This window comes from Euphorbia lathyris, chromosome 1, assembly GCF_963576675.1.
Source record: "Euphorbia lathyris chromosome 1, ddEupLath1.1, whole genome shotgun sequence".
Taxonomy (NCBI): domain Eukaryota; kingdom Viridiplantae; phylum Streptophyta; class Magnoliopsida; order Malpighiales; family Euphorbiaceae; genus Euphorbia; species Euphorbia lathyris.
In genome coordinates, this window is record NC_088910.1 from 51,513,427 (window position 1) to 51,519,073 (window position 5,647).

The following is a 5,647-nucleotide window of genomic DNA, read 5'->3' on the forward strand; positions in this document are numbered from 1 at the left end:
TTTTAATATCTTATAAGTGGAAAAACTTAAGGTTTTGTTGTTGTTGTATAAGAAGTAAACTGCCATAATTTAAACACGTCAATAAGCAGTAAGGAAATGATTTTTCAATATATATATATATATATATATATATATATATATATATATATATAAATAAACTTGTTATATTTTTTACACCTAGGTGTATTTATCAAGTTGTAAATGCAATTATATTTTTGCTTGTATATGGTCGCTAATACTAATCCCTGCTTTCTCGATATTAATTGAATGAGGTAAATATATCCTTGAATACTTAAAATTCTCATTAGAAATTAAATGCCTCTAACTATTACATTTATATCTTAATGTTTAGGTTTGTTCATCAAGTAAACTTAATGGACAAGGAAAAGGGTGAGACAAGTGTCCTATTGTGAGCCCTTGATCATAAGTGATTGCAATCAATGGTTGAGATGCACTTGTGGTATGATGGAGTGTGGTAAAGAACACAGTTGATTGATGAAGTTATTCTAGAATGTGCTAATAGGAGGGAATTGACGAAAAAGCCCCTAGCTAGTGCGAAAAGATGCATGTGCCCCTGGACTTGAACCTTGCGTGTAAATAAGACTTAAAGTCTTTTATTTGGTACTGTACTTATCATTTGTTTCTTCATTCTTCGAGAAGAGAAACTCAAACGTCTCCCTTTCTCTCATCTTTCATTTCGAACACCTTCCTTCTTCTCTATGAAATTTTCCTCTGTAATTGTTCATCTTGTGTTTGTATCTTCAATATCCTCCCTCAAACTAGATTTGGTACTGGTTCTTCAAGCCTAGTTTGCTCAAGAGGAATCTTAACTGCGACGAATGTTGTGCTTTGGTGAACAAATCAACGAGTTGTAAGGCGGACGGAATCGGCATAAGACGGATGAGGCCGGCCTGGACTCTCTCGCGGATGACATGTCAATCGATGTCTATATGCTTTGTTCTCTCATGGAAAACGGGGTTCTGGGCGATATGCATGGCTGATACATTATCGTAGAAGAGGAGAGAAGCGGTGGTCGGCGGTGAGTGCAGATCTCAGAGGAGATTTGTGAGCCAATGAAGCTCGCATGAGGTGGAAGCCGTGGCGCGGTACACTGCTTCCAATGAAGACCGTGAGACCGTATTTTGTTTCTTCGATCTCCATGAGATCAAGACGGATCCGAGAAACACTACAAGAAATATGACCTTTTATGACGATTTTCTTTTCTACGAATATAATTTTGTCACCAATAACCACTTAAGCATGACAAATTTTAACTTTTGTCATTATTTTAAATCTTCTCTTGACAATTTTTAAAAACATCTCCATTGACTTACCAATTCGTCACTATTAGATATATTTTATGACGATAAGAAAAAAATCGTAACTTATTATTTTGGAGGAATTTTTTTGTTGAATGAATTTAGAGGAAACAAATTTTCATGACAAAATAGTAATAATTGCTAACAAATTTATCGTCATGGTAAGAAAAACTTTTTCGTGACAGTTTATATTTGTGATAATTTAATTTGAACAGATCGTGACAAAGTAAATTTTGTCATTTATTATTTTCTTTTGTGATGTTATTAACTATCTTCATGTATTTTAATGTTATTGTGACGATATTAGATGGTCAAAACTATAATATGTACGATTTTTCTATTATTTTATATTAGAAAAAAAATAATTTATTGACAATATAGTTTTAATAAATGATAATCTATATTTTCATTATGGGAGATAATATATTAATGAAAATTGTAATATGCAATAAAAATAATTAGAAAAGCATGACAAGATATATGAGTAAAGGCTATGATTATTTATTGTTATTTTGTTGTAACATAATTACGGGCCCGTTTGTTTTACCTACTGTTTGCTGTTGCTGTTTGCTGTTACAGTTTGCTGTTTGCTGTTGCTGATTGCTGTTTGCTGTTGGTAAAAGCTGCTTTTCCAAAAAGCAGAGATTCTCTGCTTTTGTAAAAGGTTGTTTTTTAGATGTAAAAGGCAAACAGGAGGTCACTAACCAAACACTTATTGCTGTTTTTCAACTGTAAAAGGCAAACAGGAGGAGGCTAACCAAACACCTAAAACTCTGCCTTTTAAAATGAAAAGGCAAACATGAGGTGAAAAGTAGGTAAACAAACACGCCCTACATATTGTTATCTATCTATTTTTTTTACCATATAAATAGTTATCAAATACAAACGTTAATTTTTTTTTTTTGAACAAAAATACTAACGTTAATTGATGATTTTTTTTTGACAAATTTAATTGATGACTTTTCATTGTGTAAAAAAATTCAATTATTATAACGAAAAAGCCTATTATTCTTTAAAATAATTTTTATAATTAACTCTTACAACAATTTTTTTAAGTAACATAAGTAGATAAATAATTTTATAATAACGAATTTTCAACTATAACTCAACTTTTATGTGAGGATTAAAATTGTAACTGCAAATATAAAACATATTACAATATATTTATAATAATCATAAATTTAATATTATAACAAGCTAATATAAAATTGTCATAAATATTTATTGATTTTCTGATGATCAATTTTATTTATAACTAACAAATCAAATAGTCACAGTCCGATTTTAGAATAGGATATGGATTCAATTAATGATTTTTGCTTAGTTCATAAATTTAATCGATAATTTTAATAGTTTAGGGTTCTCATTGATTTTGAAGCTTTAGTTTAGGGATCATTTGGTATAATGCCTTACCACTAACGCAAACCCCCTATTTCAGCATCCCTTAACGAATCCCTAATTTCAATACTTTAGTTTGTAGCGCCGCTGATCGCTTTTGTCGACCTCTACTCCCGTCATCATCGATGTCAAGCAGCCATGGCGAAGATGAAAATTCGAGTCGGACGAAAAGCTTCCTCCAAGCCTCGATATCACATGGCACTTCCAGCAAATGATGTTGCGCCACCAGCAACCGCATCTGTAGGCCCATCTTTCGTTGCTCCGCAGTTAACCGATTCTAATCGCAACTTGTTTTTTATTGAGGTCGGAATGAAATTTATTTGATTTATTTGGTTATTTTGGTTTAGGTATTCGAGACCAGTATGGATTTAGTGGCCAGTTTAACGAACCCAACCCTTGAAGAAGAGACATACTGAGTTCGGTCTTGACAAGGTACTTCAGCCTTTTTACGGTAACTAACTAGTTTAATTTCACTTCAATTTTGAGCGGATGAAGATGATAAAGTTCATTTCTTGCCAAGTACCCCAGTTTATGCTGAGAATTTTCTCCAAGTGTGATTGCCATTAATGTAGGTTTTTTGTTTTCTCACTTTGTACCTTTTTATTAGGAAAATATTTTGGTTATTACAATAATTTTACAGTGAATTTTTGTAACTTACATTGTATTGATATTAGGTTAGCCCTATTGAGTATGGCCATTTACTGTTGATTGCCATTAATGTAGGTTATTCCTTGCAATTTACATGACACCTGAAGCTGGGAATCCACCTTTCTACATGGGCTGCGATAGCTTGGGTGCATTTTCCACCATCAACCATCTTTACGTGCAGGTTACATCCACATAGACACTGATTTTAGTGAAACTGATCATTTGAATTTGCAAAACATACATACATTGAGTTTCTATCAGTCCAAAATCTAAAAGAAAAAGATAAATTATCTTTAGAGGCCTATGGATTTTGGAAAGTATCAATTTAGGCTCCAAATACAAAATAGCACCAATATAGGCTTAACCTTTTAAAAAGGTATCAATTTAGGCATCGAGAACGGATTGCACACGTCATTTCTATTACTCCGTTAAGTTGTGATCTCTCCCTCCACGTACAATTCACAGAACTCAACGGAGTAATATCAATGACGTGTCTCGTTCCGTTATCGAGGCCTAAATTGGTACCATTTTTTAAACGTTAAGTCATATTGGTGCTATTTTGTACGTGGAGCCTAAATTGATACTTCCCTAAAAAACCGTAGGCCTATTTTAGTAGCTTATCCCTTATCTTTAATATAGTTGTTGGTACTTCATTTCCTTGTGTGTTGTTTTTTTCGGATTGTCTCAGTTTTTAGTGTTGGTCAAATCTCAATTAAGTTTTTAAACCTAAACTCATAATAGTTTTTCTCCATGAATATTTTTATTCTGTAAAAAGAATGAAGTAGGACTCAGCTAAACCCAAATCCTGGCTTTCTAGAGAAAATAACGAAGCAACAAAGAAATAGTATCTCTTAGACTTCTAGGTGGTGCGTATAATCATACTAATCGAAAATCTATTGGCATTTAAGGAGGTAATGGAATTAATATCTAAGGCAAAACAGTTTTTTTAATGTAATGCAATTTAAATTACACGTGTTTTGGAATTAATATCTAAGCTGGTGAGGGGAATAAAAAGACCCCTTGTGTTTCTTTCACTGATATCGGGTGTTTGTTCGATGATGCTGCTATAAATCAAGTTGATATGAATCCTATCAACATTGCTTTTGGTATACTTTTTCTGTTCAAGTTTAACATTGTTTTGTTTTTCTCTTCTTTTAGTGTCATGTTCAAAATTTTGGTGTAAATCATAGCTTTGATTTTACTGGTTTCTGTTTTATGGTGTTTCTGCTAGGACTTTATGTTGATGTTCGATATTTCTTCGACAAGTATTCATTGCTGTGAAGTGAACATTTTTGGTATCTTGAAGCCTTTGAAGGTCATATTGGCATTGAACATACTTACATGTCAGAAACATAATAGAATAATGTCTTTAGCCTTTTTTAGGTAACCTACGAGTAGGGGATTTAATTTATTAATGGAAATCAAATGGTTGTTGATAAATTGTCTTCTCAACCTTATGTCAAATTGTAATGCTGAATCCAAATCATTTTATATTATACTTTTCCTATTGTTGAGATTATATACAATATTTTCTGATGTTTATTTTCATTTTTGGAACACTGACAATCTACTTGTACTTGTGCATATCTTCACAGATGCAAAGTAGATTGATAGGAGATACTCTGATGCCTTTGTACATAGTGACCTGAAGAATTGACCATTTAAAGGTAGTTGGTTCTGGGGATAAACCTATGATTTTTGTTACACAAAATGGTGATGAGAAATAGTTTTCTGTTAGGAGATTTTGTGTACGGTTCTTTCTAAGATGCATGAAATAGCTGAAGCCTACAGCTGGCCACGCTCTCCTTAGAGGCGAGGACTTCAACAGAATGGTGAACTGATTTTGTTCAAGAATTTAAGAGGAAGAATGCAAAAGATATCTCTGGAATCTACTTAAATTTTAAAATTGTTCATGTTTTATTTTAGCATTTTAATTCATATTGTAATTTTTTTTCTTTTAAAAAGAATCAATGTTGTAATTTCAAAATGTATATTAAATAAAAAATAGTTTGTTGTTATAAGATAATATTCCATGAGATTTTGTGTAGTTAATAAAAAATTGTACTTTTAATGACGAAATGATTGTCAATATTAACACTCTTAAATAACAAATTTAAAATTAATTTGACAAAAGGTTATTTTAAGCATTATTTGATTAAAATTCTACGATTTCTGTTTTATATTAGATATTCTGTCACATTATCTGTACTTTTTTTATGACAAAATATGAGTTTTTGTCAGTTTAATATTTACTTTTTATGACAATTTTATATTTTCAGTGA

The 5,647-nt window shown here is 31.6% G+C and overlaps 1 long non-coding RNA gene across 1 annotated transcript; it reads left to right on the forward strand.

Moving 5' to 3' along the window:
* Positions 1 to 2,772: 2,772 nt before the first annotated feature.
* Positions 2,773 to 5,391, forward strand: LOC136232540 (uncharacterized). The gene is made up of 4 exons (XR_010690543.1): positions 2,773 to 2,957; positions 3,065 to 3,149; positions 3,441 to 3,546; positions 4,961 to 5,391. It is a non-coding gene; the product is annotated as an uncharacterized lncRNA (long non-coding RNA).
* The last annotated feature ends 256 nt before the right edge of the window (positions 5,392 to 5,647 follow it).